This window comes from Protopterus annectens, chromosome 2.part0 (genome assembly GCF_019279795.1).
Source record: "Protopterus annectens isolate FY-2018-M chromosome 2.part0, PAN1.0, whole genome shotgun sequence".
Taxonomy (NCBI): Eukaryota; Metazoa; Chordata; order Ceratodontiformes; family Protopteridae; genus Protopterus; species Protopterus annectens.
This window is the reverse complement of record NC_056728.1, coordinates 1216780556-1216808121: the sequence shown is the minus strand read 5'-3', so window position 1 is coordinate 1216808121 and position 27566 is coordinate 1216780556.

The window sequence follows — 27566 nt, the reverse complement described above, 5'->3', positions numbered from 1 at the left end:
ATACAGTTGTTCAGCACACATGGATGTGAGTGGACTTCTCAGCAAAGTTTCCATTTCAGCTATTTCTTACAAGACATATAAGTGATTGTGTATTCACTGTTCCTCTGTGTTATTCCCATTTTGATGCTTAATTGCCATCCTTTCCTTGCTTCATTTCATCCAGCACCATCCTTCCTGCAAAGTGTGGAGATAGCTGCACATGTTAAGCAAATGTTTATTTCATTAATACTAAGCATTATTTAGATATATAATTATCTGTATGTTTGAGGAGGGTATGATGAGTCTCTGCATTGCTGTTATCACCAGACATTATGTGACCAGTGTCACTTTTTTATCATCTATATCAGTTTAATTTTTAGGGGAGTAGTAATTTAATTCCTGTGGTTGCTGCTTATTATGACAGGTGATCCTGACAGTGGAAGTGTAGGACTCCTACCACCTGATACTGGAGTATCAGGCTCTGATGATGATGAAGGCCAAACAGAGGCACAGTCATAGGGTACATAGGTTGAATCTGACAATAAGGTTATGATTCATACATTCCCTGTATTCCCTTCAGATACATTAGTATGCCTGTGCATACCCATTCCACTGAGCCCTCAGATATTGGACAGGTTGAGGGTGACACACTTGATCAGGGTAGTGTGGCTACTGCAACTCCAATGCTGGTTGACTGTGGCCATAGCCAAAGTGTTGGCAAGATGCCATGCAGGAGGGTTGGTAAGGGTGGTCGTAGGATACCTGTTGTCTACCCTCCACCTGGTCTTGGTCTGTCATTATGTGCCATTTGATCTATGTTTATGCCCATCATGGAATCACAGGAATATTCTACTAGGGCCTCTGAGGACATGCTTAGGGTTCTACATGTGGCAAAGACTGATGTGTTTGACTGCCTCCTTTGTGTGGCTAATTGAATGGATTGGATAAATGATGCAATAAAATAGGCAGTGTCTGTGGTGAAACATCTACAGGGAAGGGGACAGCATGCAAGTGACCTTAGGTCCACAACATCATCTGCTGTTAGCCAACATGGTCATGCCTACTCCCGCTCCCATAGAGGTACTACTTCCACTGCTCGATCAGTGGTTGAGCTGTCCACACCCTGATGTGGTAGGCCACAGGGTCATGGACCTAGACATAGTTATTAGGAGAGCTCATCCAGCAGACATTGCAAGCATTGAGGCAACACCATCCACATCTGACCATTGACATGGACAAGACAGATCAACTCCTGGCAGACCCAGTTCTTGCAGTCAGGGGCAACAACAATGAACTGATCCTTCTACCTTGCATGTCTCACACCTGTCTGATGTTCCAGGATGTAGATCTACCATGGAGCTTGGCTGTGTTCATAAACTCTCACACACACATTTCACATCGAGCGCCCGTACAGGCACCCATACATAACAGGTATATGAGGCATTCATGAGGCTTACAGGTCATTCTGTCTCAGTGGTCATTTGATAATCAGCTACATTTCTGCCTGCCTGTATGTCTCCTGCCCCCAAAGCCCCTGCCCCCACCGCCAGTCAATACCCCGTGCAAATGATGATAACTGTGCCATATCCTTGTTTCTGTCTTTTGGATTCAGGTGTACATATGTATTTTTTCTGATGCACAGGGTATGTACCTAGCTGAGTGCTTAGTATATGTATCTGTGATATTATTTTGAAACTTTTACTGATATCTTACAGCCTTTTTACTGTTGTGGTTACTAACTTGAAATCATTGATATGTCAGTGAGGCTTATTGCGCCACATCTGAGAATGTAAAGATAATTAGATTTTGGACTGCTTTTTCAGTTGTGTGTATTTTTGATGCACGAAACATGTTAGTTGATAAATGGCAGACCTCTATAGACATAAGGCAGTCCTGCCATTGCTGGACAACTCACACTCATTCTACTCAGGTACATTTTCAAGTAACAGTATGCAAGTAAATGCCATTCATTTGTGTTCCTACCAATTTATTTTCCAGCTGCATGTTCAACACTTGCCTTAATACTGCTGCAGTTATAACTGTTATAATTCAGGCCTGACTCTTTCTGTTGCTAAAAGTAGACAGCCATTACATGGGTAAGTAAAGGTTGTGAGCATAGCCTGGCATAACTTTTACCATATGTAGTGTGCATAGGATGAAAGTTCTACCCCTTAGGTGGTCAGGATGTGTGCTATCCATTGCTTCTTGTCCAGAGCAAGGGCATATTGTGCATGCCTATATCTACATGGACCCACAGTAACTGTTGGTTCCCCCCTGGCTCTTCATCAGCATGTGGCTGTGGTGGCCTTGCCATTAGAAGTGGGATATGTGCCCCTTCTATTTGGTGTTCCTATTGCAGCTGTTTTCTAAGTATAATATTGTGTAGGACAGCATAAATAGTGATAATTTTGGCACACTTACTGGGATTGTACTGCAGGGCCCTCTGATGTATCTATGTACCTAAACTGTGGCTTCAATAGCCCAAACACATGATCTATGACATTTCTTGTCTAAGCATGTGCTTCATTATAGCATTCCTCAAAGGGTGTGTGTGCATTTCTGAGTGGTGTCATCAGCAATGACTTGAGTGCATCTCCTGCATCCCCTAGTAAATGCCATTGTGGGATATCCCCCTGGTAAATCCTCTAGTACAGCTGTGAGTTATGAAAGATATGGGAGTCATGAACACTACTAGGGTTGCCAGCACATACATTCAGGATGATTCCCTTAGCATTACACATAACCTGGCAGTTAATGGAGTGGACGCTCTTTCTGTTTATGTAGACCCTTCCCTGTTCCGCAGGTGGTGCTTTGATTTCAATATGTGTGCAGTCTATGGCACCCAAGCCTTCAGGAAAGTGTGCTATGGGGTAAAAATCCTGGATAGTTGTAGTTCTACTAGAACTACAACCCAAAACTATCAGTTGGAAGCCAAAAAATACACACAAAGATGTACTTAAGAGCTTATGTTCTTTAACTTTTAAAACTTTCTTCTGAAGAAGTTCTAAGAATGCAAGCACTTAAGTATGTCTTTGTGTGAGGTTTTTTTTTTTGGCTTCCAACTGGTGGTTTTGGGCTGTAGTTCTAGTGGTTCATTTATTAGCCTATCCTTTATCTGACAGTTGTAGTTCTGCCTTGGGGGCATGAGGAAAATTGATATAGCCACTGGCATGCTGTAGCATAGCATTCAGGAATTGATGTAGGATCCTGGATGCTGATACCTCTGACACACCCTGCATGGCCCTCTTATTCTCTTGAAAGCTCCTGTAGTTAAACTTCTGAGTGCTACACTTGCCTTGATCTCCACAGGTACTGGTTCTCCTCAGTTTGGTCTTGGTCTCAGTTGAGGATGACAGAGGTTGCAGAGTTCCTGGAGTGTGTCTCTATCCACCTTGTAGCTCTCTAATATTTCCACCTCATGCAGACCAAGAAAAGTTAAACAGGGTCTAAACACCCTTCCCCTTCTTGACTGAGATCTATCTGCAGCAGCAGCTGCACAGACTTATGTCTGTTGTACATACACTTGCAAAAGAGCATCTGCAGCCCCTGACATTCATTCTGTGTGTAGTTTTCATGGTTGTATTCCAATAGGTTTTGTAATTCAAGGCAAAAACTACACTCAGTGAACATGATTGCTTTATAGCTTGTTGATTAGCTCTGTCATCTTGGATTGGTTGATTAGTATACAATTCAGCTGCTTATGCTGTAATTAGCATGCCACAATGTTTACCGTGTTTGCACGGCTCTTTATACTGTGTGGTGCAGATTACTGAATACAGATTGGTGAGCCATCGTGTGCGTGCAGTGCCATGATGCACACATGGTTTTAGCAAGCTCTGTATGGTTTATTGAATGCAACCCAGTGTTTTGGGCTATATCATTGGTGCCCACAGCAAGCTATTTAGATTTCAAAAATGCTACATCCCTCAGTTCACTGTGGGCATATTTGGTCTGTGTGTTGGCCAGAGAAAAACAACAAGTCTCTCAAGTAAGTGGGGTTACCTACTAATATGCTTCTTGTTCATGCCTTGGAGCAATGTTTAATTTTGATGATTGTGCAAACTTGGGCAGGCTGCTAAAGTGGTCTTTGAAGGAAACATTTCATTTTGGTGCTTGTGCAAACTTGGACAGACTGCTGAAGGGGTCATTGGGGAAACATTTCATTTTAGTTCTTGTGCAGGATATGGTTGCAAATGAAAGGCTGAGTTAGGAAAGTGTAGAGAGGACGATAGGGTGGGAAACAGTGTCAAAGGCTTTGGACAGATCTAAGAATAGGCAAGAGATGAGTTTATTGTTATCTCTAGCTATTGGTGAAGGAGATGAGAGCAGTGGAGGTGTTGTTATGTGGGCGGAAGTCACGTTAGGTAAGTGTGATCAGGTTACCTTTAATGAGTGGGCTAAGATTTGTTTGTGTACACAGTGTTCGTGTATTTTGGAGAGGGGAGAAAGTATGCCAATTGGTTGAAAGTTTGAAAGTTCTGTGAAATTACTGATTTTGTGTATGGGTATAGTAAACAATTTTTCCATAGAGTAGGAACAGTTGATTCGGAGATGAACCAATTAATTAGGGTGGAAACTGGGTAGGATACTGATGTAGCTGCAATTTTTAGGAAGAGTGCTGGCAGGTTGTCAGCTGATGGGGAGTGTGGTTTGAGTTTAAGGAGGAGTTTTTGAAATGTAGCTTGTGGGAATGGGCTTTAGAGAGAAGGGAGCATATTCTCAATGGGGAGTTGTGGATGGTGAGGGATGAGGTGGGTTAGAGGTCTGCATAAGTTTGCTTATGGTGCCAATGAAGTAAGAATTGAAGATGGATGCAATTTTGAGGGGCATGTTGTTGGGGCAGGGGTTGAGTGTCGAAGGATTTCCTGGGTGGAGTATTTGGTTGATAGTGTTCCAGAAGTTCTTGGGGTTTCTGGAATATGTAGTCTAGGGTTGATGGTAGAAGTTCTTTTTATTGTTATTAATGTGTTTCTTAGTGAGATTTTGGAGTTCCTTATATCTTTGAAAGTGTGAGGGAGATGTTGTCTTAGACCAAAGTTTCCAGGCAGAGTCTCTTTTATGAATTAGAGACTGAGTTGCATTGGTGACCCAGTGGGAGATGTGGGATTCGACTCTTATAGTACATGGAGGAGAAAGAGAGTTGAGTGTGTTAAGGAAGATGGAGTTAAAGTAAGATACAGCATCATCGAGTGGTAATGTGAAGAAAGTGGACCAGTCTATTGCTGAGAGAGAATTATTGAATGTATCAGCGTTGAAAGTCGTCAGTTTCTGACATTTTTTGAATTTGTGGGGTTTGGGAATTTGGGTGGAGAGTCAGAGGATTCGTATTGTGCAATGGTCACTGATGGAGTTTGGTAGTGTTTCAGGCCGAATATAGAGGTTGGAATTGGAAACATGAATCCAGTTAATGATAGAACTGGAATTGATGGATTTGTTATGTAATGTGGGGAAGGAGATGAGTTGGGTGTAACCATAAAGGTTAATGCATGTGGTAGGGGAGTTAGTGGTTAGGGTAAACCAGTTGATATTAATATCTCCTAGTATAATGGTCTCAATAGGGATGTTGTCCGAGATCCAATTTAGAACTTGATCTAGTAGGGTATGTTATCACCCAGTGGTATGTAGATGGCAGCTATTGTTATAGTTTTGTAATACACAGATTTCTTGCACTAAGTGGTTGAGAAGTATAACTAAATAAATACATTAGTTTACAAGTGGAAGATTCATTTATGCTTGGCCTTTATAATGAGGGAACACTTTGAATGTGACCTTTCCTATACGAAAAGGACCACCAAGTTCTAGGAGTTAGAAATCATTTGTGGAATGTGTGCCACTAATGTGAAGGTCTGAAATTAATATTTGCGCACAATTCCAAAAGTATACTCTGCACGTGTATGCATGACTTGAATACTTTTTTGGAGAGTTACTGCAAGTCTAAATGCACCAGGGTATCATTTGCAAACAAAAGACTATCTTACCATATCAGTAAAAGTTTTCCGATTGCTGGTACTTATATTGATTAGAACAGAAACGTATGTTAATGTGGTCTATATTCATTCCTTCTATGTTGGATCCTCCTTATTTTAACTTTAAGATCAGGTGCCAGGTGGCATATGCAAAAGGTCATTAAACAAAAGGAATAATCTGAAAATTTTTGCAGTGCCTTTCATAGATTTCACTTTTTTTTTCTTACAAAGAGCAAACATTAGTAGTAAGCAGCTGTGCTTGAGTTTTGCATTAGCTTCTGGACAGTCTTTTTCTTAACTGTAGATGTCAGCTGCTTGAATTAAAGAAAAGCAGAAGGAGCAGCACCCCCACTCTTCTGATGATTTTTATATTATAGATAAAGTTTTGTGCAATTTAACACTAATGAGACTTCATTTGAATTAATATATTCTAAGAATATCCTCTGTAACTTGCATTAGGACATTTATTGGGGCTTTGATTCTATTTTCACTGATATTTTACAAGCTGTGTTAGTATGAAATGTTCTTTCTTTTTTTTAGTTTAATTTTTAAACATGACAGAGATATCTCAGTTATTTCCCGAGAATGAAATTCTTGGGACATTGTCAATGGCTTTCTCCAAGTCTAGGAATACTTGGACTCTTTTTCTCATCTCAGCTTTTCAAGCTTCTTAATCAGCACCTGCAAACACTGGGATGGTTGTGCTGCCTGCATGCCTGCATCCTGATCTGAATCTGAACTGCATATCTCTCATCTTACTTTCTACTGCACTGCATATTTATGTATCATTCACCCTCTCCAGCACTTTCATGTACTATGACAGGAGTTTAATACCTCTGTGCTGCCCATTGATTTGAACGTCCCCTTTGTTCTTATACACATTGGCAGTAGATTGTTTAAAATTTAGTCATCTGCAATACGTTCTCTCTATACTGCTAAGAATGCCCTCAGGATTTCTGCTGTGACATAATCTGAGAGTGCTGCTTTCCCTGACTTTATTTTGCTTAGTGTTTTTAGTTTTTCTAAGGTGGCTTTTCCACATCAGTCATTGTGGTGGGCTATATATGCAGCAGTACCACTTCTTTAGGGTTTTCTTCACTAAAACGCTGCTGGCATTTAATTTTGAAGTCCTGTCGACTGATGATGACTAGGCTATGTAAAGATCTTAATAAGCCAAGACTTCCATTCTCATGGCAGGTTTTAGGAAGCCCTTATATTTTGCTTACAAATAACCCAGACATGGACAGAACAAGGCTATACTGGGAAAGTTCCAGTCATTTGGCATGTAAAATTAATAGCCCTGATAGATATCTTGTATTGCAAAGAATCCCCGCTAATATACTTCCAGTGTGTTTCATGTTAAGTCTTATCTTTTTCTGTTCATTCTTTCTGTTTTCATGTTGGGCTACTACCTGGCTTGCCTTGGTGCAATACATAAATAAAGTAATTAAATCTGTACCTGTTTTTTATGTTTATCAACTTACACTTTCTAGAATTGAATATTGGAAAAGCATAACTCAAATTCATGTGACTTGGCCAAACTGAGGGGAGGCCTTTTTTTGGGAGAGGATATACTCACCATTTGAAAAATAATGCCCGATGGGATCATAGTGTTTGTGCTTTGGTCCAGGAGCCCTTTTGTTCTTAATTCTCTCGACTGTAACATTTAATATGTCAGGCTGGCTGAAAGATAAGAAGGAGACAATCTGATAATGTGCATATAGCTAGTTTTCTCGGTATGTATTTCAGATGCATCCAGTGTGCGGAATGTCAGACTACTTGATGTACCTTATTTTAACAGTTATGTAGGCTAAAATCACCAAGTGCTTAAAGCTGTACATCTGTATGTTGCATCCCCCTTTTTAAGACAAATTTCCACTTAATCTGTGAGACAGTTTGCTTTAAATACACATATAACTTCAGATACTGTGCATTTCTACACTTTGTAGCAGACTTTTTATGTGAATACTGTGTATTTAATACTTACAAATTTTCAGGTGCAAATATCACTTGTTTTCCAAAACGCAGTTTAGCATTTGTTAGTACAATATTTAGCAGCATATTAAACAAATCAGTACTTTTCAGAGTCTCAGTTCATCACTGAGATGTTCCTCATACGGATCACTGCTGCAGTAGGCATAGATATATATGTTATATCCTGCTAAGAATATAACAACTGGACAGCTTACATAGCTTCAGGGCACCTTACACTTGCCCACATCATTAGTCAGCTCGAGCTGAGCTGACTGAAAAGGCAGGCTTGGGTAAGCCCTTTGGAGCTTTATATCAACAGAGGGAGGGAGGCCAAAGCACTGACAAAGACAAGACTAGGAAAATAAAACATCTACTGTTATGATAAGTTTATTAACACAACTGTACTTTTCTCTGTAATGTCTCTGTAATCTACCATATTTTAAGAGTTTAGAAGAATATTTGGTATGTAGTTCTACTACTGATATGCTAGGAACAGTAATCTTGCTTCATACAGTCTGACAGAATGTTCTGGATTCAGATGCACACTTCTTGGCTCATCCATTGCTGTTTCTGGAAGTATCTTTGGGGACAACCTCTTGGACAACTTTGCAAACACTTATTGATGCATTTCTTAGCTCTATTGTTATGATAAGTTTATCATAATAGTAACCTCCAAACTCTGGACCCCACACAGGTTTGTGAAAGGCAGATCATGCCTTATGAACCTGATCGACTTCTTTGAGACAGTCACCAAAGCCTTAGACAAGGGTAAGATGGTTCACACAGCCTATCTTGACCTCGCCAAGGCTTTCAACACCATCCCCCATTCTGGAATTATAGCTAAACTCAGTAAACTAGGTATAAATCCCTACATCACAAGATGGGTTGCCAACTGGCTCACTGACAGAACCCCCACTGTAAAAGTTGCAGACTCCAAATCTGACTTCAAACCAGTGACAAGTGGAGCACCACAGGGTTCAGTCCTGGGACCTCTCCTGTTTGGTATCTACTTCTCTGAAGTACACGCTAACACAAAAGGCCTCTGACTAACAAAGTTCGCAGATGACTGCAAACTAGGAGCCATAGTCAAGTCCCCAAATGATGTGGACATCCTACAAAAGGGCCTCACTGAGACAGATGCCTGGTGTCAAAACCATGGCCTCAAGCTCAATGCCAAAAAGTGTATTGTCATCCCCTTTGGTAAAAGCTCTGTACCCATGAGCTACTATATAGGTGGTAGTCTACTTAACACCAAAAGTGTGATAAGAGACCTTGGGACACAGGTGGACAGTAATCTCTCCTTTGATAATCACATCACCACAGTAGTCAGGAAATCCTTCTACATGGCACATCTCATCACAAAAGGTTTCTCATCCAGGAAAAAAGAGGTCATTGTTCCCCTCTACTCGTCACTCATTAGACCCATTATAGAGTACAATGCTCCTTTTGGTATGTACCTCACAAGACATCTACAACAACTGGAAAGGCCACAGAAATACCTCACAAAGGGCATAACCGGCTTCAAAAAGATGCCCTACGCAGACCGTCTCAAAAAACTCCAGCTTTACTCTGTCGCATATTGCCTACTCAGAGGTGATCTCTGCCTAACATACAAAGCTATGTCAAACCCAGAGCTTAAATAAATCCCAATCCCACCGAGCTACATGCTCTAGGGACCTAAACTTTGTCACCACAATAAACAGAACATGCTGGAGGGATAGATTCCTGTCCCAGAGACTTCCCATACTCTGGAACAAACTACCTATCTATATCAAACAAAGCTCCTCATTAGCACTCTTCAAGAAAAATCTTAATGACTGGATTGGAAATAGGAAATTCACCCCGGGATCACCTCTGTGGCTCTGCTCAACAGGGGCACAGGAAAATAATTTTCTTGGGTGGTGAAAGCCAGGGTACCTTTTTGGCTAGGCTTGTATAGGCACTAGGGCCGATAGCCTAGTACCTACCTATGAACCTATGAACCTATGAAGAGTGATTAAAACGTACCTTTACAACAGAATGGCAAATGAAACACTAAGCAAATTAACTACTCTTTCCATAAATAACAGAAGGACACAGGACTTGGACATGGACATGTACAAAGATGTAGACATATTTCTGAAAGTTCATGGTACTCAAAGAATTGCCTTAGTATAACTGTAATGAAATAATCTTAGTATTTTTGTAAAATGTTGAGAAACTGCATTTCTGATATTTCCTGAAATAAATAATGATGGTTGCTTATTTCCAGCAAGACATTTGTTTGTTCTTTATTATGCAATCAAGAAAGTTGGTAATGGTAAAACAACAATTTAGATCTTTATGAACAATGGCAGAGAATTGAACCTCTTGCTTTGAGGTGACAACGCTAACTGTTGCACCACCACAGCCAGTTCATTCATACTATTTAATTTACTGAAACCTTAAAGGGAAAGCTGTGTTGGTATATTCACATATAATTGCAAGGTTTTTACTTAGAGTTCCATGTTGGATCTTTTATCAGACGAAGAGATCAAATGACAGTTTGGGCTATCATGCTTATATACAAGTGTTTAGACATTAGTACGTATCTGTTGTATTACAGTATGTTAAGTTTAATGCAGTTTGGTGTAATTTGGGTAAGTTTCTATTTCCTAATTAGAGGCTCTGCAAGCTAGTACCAAGCAGACTGAACGTACCCAGCTTCAATGACCACTCTCCCTCCCAGCCAAGTGAAGTTACACAGCCTTACAGAACTTGCGCCAGCTGAAATAATACATGTAATGTGGAATGATTTATCTATCTTCTTTGTCTTGTATGTGGGCTCTTAGTTTCTGCATTTGTAGATATAATGGCTGCTGCTAGCAAAGACAATAAACTAATTACTTCTAATTGTGGTCAAACCTCCAAGCTTCCTTGAGGTTCTTATACACTTCTGTTTCCACCTGCATGAGGTAGTCAATCTCTTCCTGCACTACTTAGTATCCTGTATCAATTTTCATTTTAAGTGAACATTCCTGGGTATTATTAACTGCACTGGGATATCTGTTTGAGTTACCCTTGTCTTTAGCTAAAGAGAAACATAATTTCATAAATAAATATTTTTTCTTTTTACTCTTACCCGCTAATCCATCTCAGGCATAAGCAAACCTCATAGATCTACTGAGTAACTGCACACTGATTGACACATGTAAATGTGGAGTATAACCCATTTCTCTTACCTCCAATACTCAATTCTCTAGCCACCCCTCAAATATTCAGATTTAACCTTAGTATACCATACTCTCAAATCCCATTATCTGTCAAACTTCTTAAAGCCACACAACACATTCAAACAAACACCTTCCTTGGCTCAGATATTCTACTAAATTTTGAACTCCACTCAGGACACACATGCTTAAGTCAATGCACATCATCACACCTCTAAATAAAGCCTGCTAACCTACTACTATAATATTTGCCCACTCAGACATATAAGCTCCATTCCGCTCTTAAGATCATAGAACAAACACATTAAAGAAGCTTATATCCTACCTGGAGACAATCATAGCACAGCAGAAGATCTCTTCTGCTGAGAAGAATACTACACCCCCCACAAAAAGCTATTCTTAGGAGACTTCATTATTGACTGACACACTCTCTCTCTCTGCCACCCATACCATAAATCTATATAGACTAACAGAACTGATCATCACTCCCACTCCCTTCAATGACAAAAATAACAAGGGCACCACAACAGACTGGATATTCACTTCTATACCAGATAAAATCTCTAACTCCGAGACCCACTCAGAATTTTTAAGTGACCATCTCCCAATATTTCCCCATAAAAAAGCAAACAAAAATCCAGAAACAACACTACTTTAATTTGACTCAAAACCTCTTAAATATCAATAAAGACGTTCATTTTATGCCTAAAACAGAAACCTAGTAAAACTAAGGAAGAAAAAGCCAATTTTGTTAGCAGATGTTGTCAAATTCTTGATCAGTGTGCAGCAGCAGCCTTGTAAACTGACCCTTTTCCAAAGGATTCAATCTAAAAGATAAAAATAAGAATGCTGGATAATCTGATTGCTACTTAATGTTGTCCAGTTTACTAAGTTTCCTTATTCGTGCCTTCATCCAGTAGATTTCATCAGATAATTTTTTATTGACTATAACCTATCTGATGATGTCTACTGGATGACAGCTCTGGTAAGGAAACTCAGTAAAATGAATCTTTTGGAAAAAGGTTTGTTTACAAGAATTCTACTGCACACTGATCAAGAGTTTGACAGGATCTAGCAGTATAATTAGCTTTTCCTTCCTTAATTTCACTGGATTTATGTTTTAGGTTTGAGATGAATGTGGCCAGGCAGCTTACAGACTGAGCCATATACAATTGTACATTAGGCAAAAAAGTTAAGTCAAATACTGGCCCCTGGCTATGCAAAAGCACAAAACATCTCATGAAACTTAGACTTGCTGCCTGGAAAACCTGTGCTACAAACAAAACTTGGCCACATTTTCAGAAATTCAGAGAACTTAGAAACAGAGCCAAATGCCATACTAAATTTGACAAAATATATTACAATAACCTTCAAAATAAAAATTAACAGACCCCCCCCCCCCAAATATTTTGTTTTTCCATAAGTCAGCTTCGAAAGCCTGGCCATTCAAAACAACCTTCACCTGCACTCAAATCTAATAACTAAGCTGACATTGCTAATGAATTTAACACTAACTTTGTTAAATCAGTGCCTTCCTAACTCAACAGCTCTATACAAAACAATGCCATGAACAAATTGCAAACTCTAATAACTTTCCACACTCTGTCTTTCCAGTCAGTCCCCATTGCTACCATTAAAAATCTACAATTTAAACTAAAGCATACATTTCCAGCACCAAACAATCTACCTGGCAAATATTTACAGAGGCCATAGCTTACCAAGTCTCAATTCTAAACTTCTCTATCAATGAATCTTATGTAGCTTTATTGTGAAAAAAAATGTTACATTCTCTTGATCCACACAGGTGGCCATCCTACCAAACTTACCAGTTATAGACTCATCACCTTCCTCTCCCTTGTCAAAAATACTTGAGAAGTTTATTCAGACCCAACTCCTACAGTATATCACACAACATGCACTCCTCTATCCTTCACAGCATAGATTTTGTTCTCACTGTAGATCAGTGTGTGTGATATACCTTTAAGAAGCTTTCCAGTGAGTCAGCATACACAAGTAAGTACTGAGCATGTGCAAGCAAGAGTGCTATTATGAATGAGCAGCCAGAGTGAGAGCATGCATGTATGTAGTCATTTAGATAGTTCGCTTAAGTTTAATGTTCCTGCCATTCATTCTGATGTATTTGTATACAATAGACTACTTAAACGAACACCTAAGCCTCAACACCTTCTTTATGTATATAAGAAGAACAACATGGTGTCAGAATGGGATCCAGAGTTACAGCTGTGAGCCAACCGGCTAAAGCTGGAGGAATATACAGGAGTGGATCATCCCTACTGCTCAAACTACTTGCAAAACAGGTCAGAAACATACTAAAACTTGTTTAAATGATTTCTTTTGATATAAATATAAAACAAAGCACTCAGAATGCTCAAAACAAATTTCCTATTAATAGAAATGTCTGAAACTGCGACATATTGACAAAAATATATGAAATAATTATGAAAATGTATGAAGCAATATCTGAATTGCATAAAATGTACAAAAAAGGGAAAACAACGGTATTTTTTCACTATGTGCTACTTTTTGTATTAATTAAAGCTATTCAAAATATCCGAAGTGTGCAAAGTGTTTGCAAGTGTGTGCAGTATTACAGTCCAGTTATTTCACAAAGTAAAGTTGTTTCAAAGAATATTTTGGAAAGTACAGTTGTTTCAAAGCATATTTTGCAGAGTACAGTATTTCAAAGAGCTTGTTGTGCATTTGAATCTTATTTTAAGTACCTGGTGTGTGTGAATGTTTGTACATAATTACAAGGGCCAAGCTTGCATTATGTTTTACTAAAATCTGTGGGGTTGGCAGAAGGATTTAGCAGACAAGCATTGTTTGTGTTTGATAATAATATTTCAGAAAATTGGAGAGTGTATGAGCAGGAATATGATATTTTCATACAAGCTGCTTTTTCTGACAAAGACTCGTACACAAAGGCATTTTGTTCTGCTTAATTTAGTTGGTTCTGAGGCCACTGAAAGAGAGCATTCATTTGTGTATGCACCTGCTGTGTTTGCAGGGGAGGGTGAACTGCCATATAGTGATACCAGCTGAAACAAGGGAAGACCCGGAGTGCTTAAAATGTAAATTTAGAGAAATGTGTAACACCCAAATGAATGTTACAATGGAAAGCACTTATTTTACACAAGGTATCAAAAGCACGGTGAAACTTTTGCAGCATATATAACTGACTTGAGAAATAAGGCAAAAATGTGCAGATTTGGTGATCTGAGAGATGAGTTGATAAAAGACAGGCTTGTGTGTGGTATTAATAATGATGCAGTGAGAAAGATTTCACTTTGAGACAGTGCTTTAACTTTGAATAAGGCTATTGAGATTTGTCAGATATATGAGCTTATAGAAAAGCACATAAGTATGCTTACAAATAAGAATAGACAAAGAAGGCACCATAACAAAGGTCATGTTGATAGTATACAGCATGTGGTTAAAAGAAACAGGCCCAAACACATGGCAGCTGCTGCAGGTCCTATAACAGTCCCTGGGGAAACCCCTGAGCCTTTCCAGCAAATTCTTGAGCATTTCTGCGAAGCAGACATGCTCAGTGAAGCACAAGGGTGACTCAGCAAAGCCAAAACATGTGTCCCCACTCAGTTTCATAGTTAACTGTCATAATTGTGGTGGAAATCATGAGTCCATAAGAGAAAAGTGCTTAACTTTTGGTCAGCAGTGTCATTCTTGAAATAAATGGAATAATTTCAAAAGGTTTTGTAAATCAAACAAGCCACAATCTTTTATTAAAAGAGGGCATTCCAAGAGGCAAGTTGATCAATTAAACAGCTGCAACCCTACTTTTTATGCTGATGGTGTGTCTGTGCTTGGTGGAGCAGTCAATGCAGTAGATTTGTGGGCAAAGAATGATGTATTTTGTACTGTTTGGATTAATGAGAGTCCTGTAGAGCTCAAAGTAGTTACTGGCTCAAATGCCAGCAGAAACATTTGCTAGAGTAAAAGCTGCAGAACATCTTGATTTGACAAAGTGTGTGAAGCTTGTTGCTTATGGTGGGTGAAGAGATTCAAACCGAAGGCTCAGTAGTGCTTTCATTTTACTCTGCTAGCAACAGCTATGACTTGCAATTTTTCATAGTTAAGAGACAAATGCAGTCATTATTAGGCCTTAGAGACAGTTTGAGAATGGCTCTACTTTCATTTAATAAAGAAATTTGCCATGCAAGCCTGCATGACAAGAGTTTAAATTTCACTCAAACTATTTTTTCTGAGGATGCTGATATTTTTGCAGATAAAACTTGGCAAACTACTAGTTGTGTACTCTATGAAGTTAGACCCAGAGGTCAGCCCAGTTATCAGACCAGCATGGAAAGTTCCAGTAGCTATGCAGAACAGAGTCAAAGCCGAGCTAGAAAAAATGGTGCAGCTAGGAGTAATTTGTCCAGTAGAAGAACCTACTGAATAGGTTTCCTGCATGGCAGTAGCTCAGAAAAAAAAGCTCAGATGATATCATAATATGTATTGATGCAAGAGATGTGAACAAACCATTAAAAAGACCTCATTGTCCAATGCACATAGTCAAGGAGGCTGCTGCCCTCATGCCAAATCTGCTTTTTTTGTTTTAGATGAAAAGAGTTCATTTTGGCAAATTTTGCTTGACAGAAAATCTTCATTGTTACCCACATTTGGTACACCATTTGGAAGATACAGATTTCTGAGAATGCCATTTGGAATAAATTCTGCCAGTGAAGTCTTTCAGTGTATAATGGAGCAAATTATTCTGGATACCCATGTGCTATTATAGTAGATGATATTCTAGTAGGAGGCAATAGTAAAGCTGAACATGACAGAAACCTTAAAGTTCTGGCTAGAGCATGTGAAGTGAATCTTAAGCTGAATCCTCAGAAATGAAAGTTCAGACTACGAGACGTTACTTATGTTGGTCACTTGTTTACCAGTTCAGATTTATGACCAGATCCTTCAAAGCTAACAGCAATTCTCAAGATGTCAGTTCTAGACAATGTTCAAGCCCTGAAATGTTTTCTTGGTATGGTCAACTACCTAGGCAAGTTCATTCCAGATTTAAGCAAACTTTCAGCACCATTACAAGACCTGACACACAAAGATGTAATTTGGTCATGGTCAGAAAAGCACCAAATAGTATTTGATGTCCTGAAACAGAAAATTGCTAACCCACCAACTCTCAGCTACTATGATGTTCACAAACCAGTTACTCTTTCCTGTGATGCTTCTAAGTTTGGTCTAGGTGCAGTCATACTACAAGAGGGTAGACTGGTAGCTTGTGCTTCAAGAGCGCTTACCCAAACCAAGATGCAGTATGCCCAGATTGAGAAAGAACTTTTGGCAATTGTGTTTGCATGTTTGAAGTTCCATGATTATATTTATGGTCAACCTATCCAGATCAAAAATGACCACCAACCTCTTGTCACTATTTTGAGAAAGCCTATGAATACAGCTCCTGCCAGATTGCGGCAAACTTCTTTACCTTGCTGATAGTCGATCCAGATTACCCAGGAAAACCGCAGAACAGCATAACAATGAGAAACTTGATTTTGAAGTCATAGAAGTGAGAAATGTTTCTTCCAGACGTCTTGATGAGCTCAAAACTCACACAGCTTCAGATCCAGTTCTCCTGAATCTAAACCTCTTTATCAGTCAAGGATGGCCTTTAAAGCAATCTTGTTTATCAGTGGAAGTCCAACCTTATTTTCCATACAGGGATGAGAGTTTGTCAGACAATGGTATCATCATGAAAGGTCCTAAAGTGATTATTCTAAAATCCTTGCAACAAGAGTATATTCAGATTTTGCACTGTGGCTACCCAGGAACTGATTTTACCAAAAGAAGGGTGAGAGGTCTAGTATTTTGGCCTTCTATGTCAAGAGATATTTAGAAAGTACTTTCATCTTGTTCAGTATGTAATAGTTCAAAGCTGCATCAACAGAAAGAGCCACTTCAGTTAAGCCAGATTCCTGAACTACCTTGGTTGACAGTAGCCACAGATATATTTGAGTAGAATTGTCAACATTATTTGGTGTTAGTAGACTCTTATTCAAATTGGTTTGAGATTGACCTACTTTAAAACCTAACTACCAATACTGTCATTACTAAGTTGAAGTGACATTTGTCTGTCCATGGTAGTCTGCACAGTTATTTCTGGTAATGGTGTACAGTTTACTAGTCAGCAGTTCAAGAGATTTGCAGAAAGTGGGACTTTGTTCATATTACAAGTAGTCCTGAATACCCTCAGTCAAACGGCTTGGCTGAACGTGCAGTTTAAAGTGCAAAACAGCTGTTAGAGAAACCAGATGTGACCATAGCAATGTTTTTCTCAACTTGTTAAATCTCAAAAACATTCCTCGTGATAATTTTCTTGGTTCACCTGCTCAGAGACTTATGTCAATAAAGACTAAAACCACACTACCAATCAGCAGTAATTTATTGGTTTCATGTGTTAAGAACAGCAAAGCAGTAAAAGTCCAACTATTGAAGAAGCATTTGTCCCAGAAGTCTTACTATGATCAAACCAGCAAACCACTCCATTCTTTACAAAAAGAGGAAATAGTGAGGATGCAGACATCAAAAGGTTTTGATCGCATCGGATTTGTGAAAAGTTTGTGTCAAGAGCCAAAATTGTACATTATGGAATCACAAAGAGTGGAATTCAGATTAAATCAGAAGCAGTTATTACCAGTGTCCGAACCAGTGTTATAGCATCTTGTCTGTGACAAAGACTCTATTTCTCAGAGTAACTTGTCCAGTGTTCCTGTTCCAGAGTTCCATCAGCAATACCCATCCATGAGAAAATCCCTGAAAGTCTCCAAGCAGAACTTTCCCCAGTGACTGCCCCTGTTGCTAAACCCAGTCCTAACTATTATATCATGAGATCAGGTCGCATCTCAAAACCTACTTCCAGATACACGGCAACCTGGACATGACTGGTGTTTTCTTTATTAGAGTCTGTATAATTACATGCGTATTAAAATGTCATTTGTTTATACAAGACAGCTCAGTAAAGAGGGAGGATGTAGACAAGTCTGTGTAATATAACTTTAAGAAGCTTTCAAGTTAGAGACACAAGCATATGCATGTAACTACTGAGCACGTGCAAGCGACAGTGCAATTTTCAGTGAGCAGCCAGAGTCACAACGTGCAAGTATGTAGTCAGTTAGTTAGATAGTTCAAGTTTAATGCTCCTGCCATTCATCCTGATGTATATGTATACAATAAACTACTTAAATGAAAACTCAAGCCTCATCATCTTCTTTATGTATATACGAAGAGTGACACCCACCATAGTATCCCACTACACTCCTTAACTTCACTGACACTGTCAACACAAAGAGAAATAAACATAAACCTGCTCTCTTTCTTGATATATCCAAAGCTTTCAGCATTGACGTCCACCCTATATTCATGCCAACACTCTCTAGTCTAGGCTGTCCTGGTTTTCTTATCTCTCTAACTGACCCAGGCAGTAAAATGGCTCACTGACATCTCATATTTTCTCTCTGTTGCTGTTGAGGTCACACAAGTATCCTTACTGGGATCTCTCCTGTTCAGTATCTTTGTTAATGACCTTGATCTAGCCAATAAGAATACTACCTTAGTATAATACTCAGATGATTCTACCATCATCTGCTCATCAAACAACCTTGATTCCATACAAAAACTAGCTCAGGATTCCTTCAATTTTATAGAAAATTGTCTGACTACCTCCCAGCTACTCCTAAACCTTAACAAAACAAAACTAATTTTCTTCACTCCCAAACACCTCCCAATAAGAAAAACATTGTCCGCTGTTACCTCTTCCAACAATAATAAAATATAACTTGTCATAGAAACCAAACTACTAGGAGTTTACATAGATGAAGTCCTAAAGTTTCGCTTCCACATTCAACATACAGTGACTAAAACATATCAAAAACTAAGCCCTCTTAATAAGACAAAACCTTATCTATGTAACACTGCAATATTCCATATTACTACCATTCTCCTAATACTTACTCAACACCAATATTGACAAACATATAAGTAACTCAACTAAACAAACTTGAGCAGTGCTACAAGGTTGAAAAAGATTGCAGCCAACCTCTCCCATAAAGCACACCATTGGTTGGACCTCAGAGACGTCCAGTGGCTTGAACTACCTCACCAGCTCACATCCATCCATCTCTCTGTTACCCATAATCTAATAAACAAAACAAATGACTGTCTATCTTTAGCCAAACTTGTGCAACCATACAACCCACCCAGAAGTTTGCACTCTTCTGACAGTAACCCTCTACATATATCGAAACCTAACAGCTCTGCAGGTTGTTCCCTCTACTTCCATCAAATGTCAAAACCCTGGAACAGGATTGCTTGCTAAAGTCATTTGAACTACAACTAAAGGTCTCACTTATTCAGCTGCTGGCTCTGCAAATGTGCTGCAACAGATCAGCACATCACAACCTCTTAAGCTTCGTCACTGCTCAATTCCCTCCATATCCTCCTCCTCCTGTCTGTACTGTAACTCTGTCTCCCCACTCCTTAATTTCTTATACTGCTTCATCCCCAACTACCCTTGTCTTCTATTTCTCAAATCTAGCTCTCTCACCACTATGACTTTTGTAAGACGTGCTTCTTTCTGTAAAAATAACAACAATATGACAGTTTGTATACTTTATCAAATTTGAAATACAGTTCTCTCTCTTTTAAAAATGCTGCATAAACCATTGTATGTTATTGCCTTTCAAATGTTTGCATCTGTCTGACTATTACTGTTGTTTGTACTTTGGAGCCTTTCTCCCTGGGCCTCCCGTGAGAATGGGTTCTGTGCCCAGGCAAGCTTTCTTAGTTAGCAAAAAATAAAAAATAAATAAATAAATAAATCAGTCAGTCAATCAATAAATAAATACATTAACAACTGCAACAATTATGAATGTAGTAATATCCTGCAATATAACAAAATCATACCATTACTTTACAAATAAAATAACTGCAATGTGTGCAGTTAAGTTGTCTTTCAGGAGGTCATAGAAATTAAGGAGTTCTGTTTCTGCCTAAGATAAATTAACATTAATAAAATTATATGCTACTCCTGGTAGTGAGGCTGTGGGGAATTAAGAATTATTAAAATTACACTTGCAACTGGAATGCCTAGCTGTGCAGCAGTGATTGTATTATTCCTGTCATGATAAGTATATTAAGTTCATTATGGCACCATTTCCATCCCCTATTCTTGGCTCAACTTGTGATTTGAATTTTATGACCAGTTGTCAACTTTGGCTGGTCACACTTGAATCGGCCACACAAATTCATGCAACAACAACATCAAATTACAGAAGTGGTTCAGGTTATAACTCAGGAGAGGCATACAGGTCTAAACTTCTTCTTCCTCGCATTTATCTTAATGCAGAATGTCATTATTTAAGTGAATTATTCTGCAAAATTCGCTCTGCCTTCTCAAAGTCATTTGTTCTGGTAGGAATTAACCTCTTAAACCTCTGAAATGTATTCACAGTAGAGGTAAGGACAGCACTTTAGTGTTGCTGGAGCTTTATATTTTCTTTTTGCAATGACAATTATATTAATTTATAGTACTGACAGTAATATGGGGCAATTTCATTTTCACCTTTTTTTTTTTTTTAGCCAGGATTTCTGTCATTTTGTTACTAATTTACCCAAACCAAGTGAATAAAAGTCTGTTTTATTGTAATTGAAATTAGATTTTCTCCACATATTTCCCTATGAATGGGACTATTTCCTGTGCTGTCAGTAATAATATAAGCAACTCTAAGGCTATGAGCAGGAAACATAAGGGGTAAGAAAAACAGTCATTTGGTATAATGACCTCTTCTGACAAACTGTTCCTTTGGTCATTCACATAAAGTCACAAATACAGGTCTACTACAAGCGTTCAGATCCCAGGTGTTTGATTATGAATATCCTGCAGTGACAGACCCAAGCATTTTGTAGCTCATACAGCTAGCTGCTCAATGTCAAACATGACTACTTGTACAGGTGCAGCCACCATGGGGAGAGAGTGGAGAGGTGTGATAGTCATGGGGAGGAGTTGGAAGGAGTTTTGGGTTACTTAGGGATGAGGGACTTTAGGTTTAATAAGATGGGATTGGAGTTTGGGTTTAGGGAATAATCAGAGACTCTAGGGTTAGGAAAGGCAGTGCTATGTTAGGAGACATGGAACAGGCAGCGATTTTAGTGCTAGAATTATGGTTCTGGTAGGACTGAATTTCAGTAGGACTGGGTGGTGGGAAGGCTAGGTAATTGACTAATTAGGGCAAATGGCAGCAAGCAGGTATGTTGCTAGTGGCTAGCATGTGAGAATGTGTAGTATAACCCACAAATGCAGATGCTGCCATCATGGTTAGATATGACACTTGTATGCTTCCTTCATGGTTTGAAATGGACACTTTTATGCTGCCTTCATTACCAAGTTTGTAGAATGCATTGTCATGAGAATATCAAGCAATAAAATGCATGTAATGTATACCCTTGTTTCCCACTATAGTACAAGTGTACTGACTGTATTAGAAGCATGACCTCAGCACAAGAAGCTGTAGTAATTGGTCATTTTGGACCATTTCTAGCTCTTTTGAAGTTCCCTGGTTAAAATCTGCCTCTAGCATTTTTTTGAAGCCATATTGCTCAGACACAGCTCCACATGGTCCTGTTGAGTCTTCCTGGCTACAGAGAACTGAAAAAAAGCGACTGCTTTCCTGATTAAGTATCCTGCTGTTTTTTATATTTGTTTTACCTTCTACTGCTTACCTAGAGCAAGCTTTAACTGTTTTCATAGTTATTTACTGCATTTTTTATTATCTGCACTTAAAAGTACATTTTAGTCGAAATTAGTCTAATTCAAGTCGAAAAGTGTTTGCTTGCTGTTTAATTTAATTGTTTGGCTGGCCACTAAAGTGTGCTAGCCTGTACTACTGACTTATTGCCTTTTCTGCATTTAGCGCGGAGTTGCCACTAGAGCACCATCGGGCAGTGCCAGTTAAACAAGGTTAAAGTATTTCCTGGCTCCGTAAAGTCTGCTCTTCATTTTTTCCCTTAGAACTGCTCTACTTGTAATCTAAACAGTCTATTCTCTATCTGTAAAGCTCAGCACTTGTTCCTAAAGCATTTTTTAGTCAGGTAAAGCACTTCTATATTATACAAAGTACTTCACTAGCTTAAAACTCCCTTGAGTACCCACTTCCCTATAGGTCCTTTCTGACTCAGTTACACAGCAAGCTTTTTCATTTCTTCTAGCATGTCAAAGGGTCAGTTGCTAGCGTCCTCTACTGCTCAGCTAGTGAATCTGGGAATATTGAGGCAATGTTACAATTGCCTCATGTACACAGACAACCCTCTCCTCCTCCCACAAAACACAAATACATGCGAGAGATGCAACTATATAGCCAAACTGGAGGCTGAGCTCTCTCAACTCAGGACTGGCAAAACCAGACAGGAGGAAAAGGTAACCACACACACCATAAACCCAGTCTCACATAGAACTATCACAACTACAAATCAAACACATAAACACACAAAGACATACTCGGAGGCACTGATCAAAAATCTACCAAAACAGCAGAGGCCTCCAAAGCAGACACCCAAACAACTGTCACCTCATGACATAACACAAGCAACACATAGATCACAAAGTCAGTGTGCAAATCAGTCACAGCCCTTAAGGCCAAACACAATGCCAGACACACTTGTCATAGGTGACTCCATAGTTAGACACACTGACGTCCCACTCACCAGACTGAACAAGGAGAGGGTCACAGTAAGCTGCCTGTCGGGCGCTAGAATCTGCCACATAACACAAGCACTCAGGTCACTCCACAGCAAGTACAAGTATGACTCAGTCATTGTCCATGCCGGTGTGAATGACCTGAGACGCACTCCCTGGACTACATGAAAAGAGACATAAAGGAGCTCTCAGATTATGTAGCCCAGGCTGGTATGACCCTGACCCTGAGCAGTATCCTACCTTCACCAAGAATGATGCCACAATACAGAGACAAAATGATCAGTTTTAATAATTGGCTTAATTTCTGTTGTCATTCTAAGGGGATCCAATGTCTGTCTGCCTGGAATGACATGCTTGACAAGCCACGCTGCTTCGCAAGGGACGGCTTGCACCTGTCACCCCTGGGTTTCTGGATATTGGCAAAGGCTCTTGCCACCCCCATAGTGCCTTTTTTAGACAAGGCTCAAATTCTAAACCCACCGCCCTAGAAAACAATAATGGAAAAAAACTAAGGGCAATGCTGCTCAATGCCAGAAGTCTAAATCTCAAGATGCATGCCCTCAAAGCCCTCCTCAGTATAGAGAACATCGATGTCTGTGCTGTGACTGAAACCTGGTTCAAGGCTCCTGAGAGCACCCCGGCACTATCAGGTTTTACCTCATATCATGCGTTCCGGCCCCAAAACCCGGACCGTACCACAAAAGGAGGGGGTGTATCCATATTCATCAAGGATACCCATACCTCCAGGCTGGTGGCAACTCACGAAGCATCAGAGACCATTCAGGTGCAATTACCCATAGGCAAAACTGCTCTACAGTTTGTAGCATGTTACAGGCCACCCACTCAAACTCAGGAACCCCACACAGCCTTCCTGAAGACACTGGAGAGTATAAATGTCTCTCCAAACACCATCATATTGGGTGACTTCAACTACCCAAACATAGACTGGGAACATTACTCAAGCCCCAATACCCTAGTCCAAAGGTTCCTGGAGTTCATAAACTTAAATGCTATGGAACAACTTGCTACCATTCCCACAAGAGGTGAAAATATACTAGACCTGATCATCACAAACACGGGGACAAAATGCTCCACACCGGAAGTATATCCCTCATTGGTGAGATCAGACCATAAACTAATCTCACTGGAGATCCACATCCCGCCCCACCCCCAACAAAAAAGACCACAGTGAAGAACTTCTCAAAAGCCAACTTCACACTTCTTAAGACTGGTGTGGTATCCTTCAAGGCCCCTGAGCCATTGGAAACCACAACCCACGCTGCTGAATCCCTTACAAATGCTTTCTACAAGCACCTCCAGGATTGCATGGATCAAGCAATGCCAAATAAAATCAAGACCCTTTCCACCAAAGGCAAGCACCTGATCTGGTGGACCCCAGCCATAAACAAACTTTACAACAAGAGGAGAAAGCTACTACAAGATAGAGCAAGATCCCTAAAAGGGAAGACATCTCTGATCAATACTAGTAAAAAACTACGATCACTCATAAAATCATCCAAGGCCAACTTTGAGAGAAAAATCGCCAAGGACTCAAAGACAATCATAAGGCCTTCTTTAGCTATGTTAGAAATCTGGGTGGAAACTCCCAGATATGCTCAGAATTAGTCCAAAATGATACAAAAATCACTGAACCCACAGACATTGCAAACATACTGGCAGACAGGTTCAGTGAAAATTTCTCCCCTCCCTTCCCCCCAAAAGGAGAAATATCTATCCCAGCAGAGTGCAGCCTCCCAATCATCTCAAATGCCCAGGTGAGAGCTGCTCTCTCTAAAGCTAAAAACACAGCATCAATGGGACCGGATGGTGTCCCCGGCTGTGTGCTACATGAACTCAATGAGGAACTAAACCCACACATAAGGCTGCTGTTTAATCTTAGCCTTACTACAGGATACGTACCCAAAGAATGGCATACAGAAACAGTGGTTCCACTCCACAAAGGAGGTGCTTCTATGGACCCTGGAAATTACCGCCCCATAAGCTTGACGAACCTGGTCTGCAAAGCTATGGAGAGGATCATTATGGAACTCATAAACAAAGACATTGGTGACCTACAGACACTTGATCCTACCCAATTTGGCTTTGTTAAGGGCAGATCCTGCCTTTTGAACCTGGTCAACTTTTTTGAAACAGTTACTAAGGCCATTGATGAGGTTAAGGCAGTTCACACAGCCTACCTTGACCTTGCAAAAGCCTTTGACACAATACCCCACTCGGGCATCATAGACAAGCTCACCAGCTTAAATGTAAACCCATATGTCATAAGATGGGTTGCAAACTGGCTAAAGGACAGAACCCACAGGGTCAGAATTGCTGGAGCCATGTCAGACTCTAAGCCAGTCACAAGTGGTGTTCCACAGGGCTCGGTCCTGGGACCCCTCTTGTTCGGCATTTATTTCTCAGAAGTACAAGCAAACATAGGAGGATTGTGGCTGACAAAGTTTGCAGATGACTGCAAGCTGGGCACCATAATCGATACTCCAGCGGACACTAGCATCCTTCAGAAAGGCCTCACAGAAATGGATAACTGGTGCCAGAGCCATGGCCTTAAACTGAACACCAAAAAATGTATAGTTATACCCTTTGGGAAAAACAAAGTACCCACAAATTACCACATAGGTGGTAATCCATTAATTACGGAAGAAGTAATCAGGGACCTAGGGACCCAAGTTGACAGTGACCTCTCATTTGACACCCACATTGCCAAGGTGGTTAGGAAGACCTTCTATATTGCCCACCTTATCATGAAAAGATTCACATCTAGATCAGGAGAGGTCATTGTGCCCCTATACTCTTCCCTTATTAGAACCATGTTTGAGTACAATGCCCCATTTGGTATGTAACTTACCCGGCACCTGCAGCAGTTAGAAAGACCCCAAAAGTACCTCACCAAGAGGATCAAGGGTCTCAAACATATGTCATATGCTGCCATATTGAAGAAACTCCAGCTCTATTCAGTCACATACCACCTACTCAGAGGAGATCTATGCCTGACGTACAAGGCCATGTCCAATCCGGAATTAATGGACATGCTCCACCTAAAAAAATCCAAATCCACCGGAGCCACGAGAGCGAGAGACTTGAACCTCAACACAGAAATAAATAGGACATGCTGGAGGGACAGATTCATAACCCAGAGGCTCCCTACACTCTGGAACAGAATCCCAGTCCATGTTAGGCAGAGCCCCTCACTGACTCTCTTCAATTGAAATCTTGACGAGTGGATGGGAGATCATAGGTTTACCCCAGGGGTCATCTCTGTTTCACTTCTAGACAGAGGCACAGTAAACTAAACCCTAAATGGGCTCAGTATTATCATTCCAGGGGGTGGCGGAAGCCACACACACTCTGGCTAGGCTTATAAATGCACTAGGGCAGATAGCCTAGTATGAACCTATGAACCTATGAACCTATGTGTACAGCAATCAGAGAAGTATTATGTATTTATTTTATTTTATTTTACATTTGCTGACCGGGCTAGTCTAATTGGATATATGTCCATTTTCAGTAGAAGCCCAGGGAGATAAGCTCCAAGACATGATCCAATACAAAAATACAAGTACAAGTACAAGTATACAGAAATATATAAGAGAGGAGAGTAAATATGTTCAGATTTACTAAGATAATTCATTTAAAGTGGCTTATGTCACAAGGACAATTTTTTAATAATACAATTGTGCAAAATGTATGTCATAATAATTTATGGTGGTCACACATCCTTAGCAAATATAGGGATGTAAAAGCAGACATAATATTATGCAACGTGACAGCTACACAAACTAACATTATAACAGGGGGGATTATATAAGATATGAATGTCATAAACATGCTGAGCTGAGATAACAGCAAGGACAGTGCATGCATTATGGGATATTTGCATAGCGTGCATTTTGTCAATATAATATGTTGAAAAATATGAATGTCTCAGAAGCCATAATCCTTTTGTAAGACTCTAACTCATCTCATCGATGTTACCACTGAGCTGTGTAGTAATTGCATACACCACAGAAACAGGCATAACATTAGTAGGAGCAGGATCACTCTTGAAGGGAATTATGCACTGTAATATTCTAATCGTTACACATCCCATAGGAAGGTGTGGGTGGTGTTACAAATGTGGGATCATAGTGTGACTTACTTAATACCCTTGCATACGGCACTACTGCCTGGTACAGTCATTGTGGAGACAATTAAGAACAGATGCAAACACACACTGTGATGCGATGTATTCCCCAAAGCTGTGTATTTTTGACATCTGCCACAGGAGGTAACAATAGACATAGTTTCAAACAGCTGAAATTAAGGTGTGACTTAGGAAGGGATCCCTGATAATGAATGTCAAATCAGCATGCCAGACTGATGGCAATTAAATGAGTATGCCTGTGTACACACAGTTGTGATCAATCCTATATTAATGTTCCATGGTCAAGAAAGGTTTTTTATATACTTGTATACGTACCAGCCAAGAACTGTAGTACACTCGTGTACACCACAGTACTCAATGCATGTGCCGCTGTAGCACTCTCATCATGACATTGACAAAACAAATGGCTACTCCCATGAAATCCAAAGCTATGTTCACATGTGTTCATGCAACATATCATGGGATAATATTGATGTGATGTAATGGTTGTTTGATATCAATACCTTCACACAAAATGATTACCTGTGCTAGAATAACATCAAACTGTACAA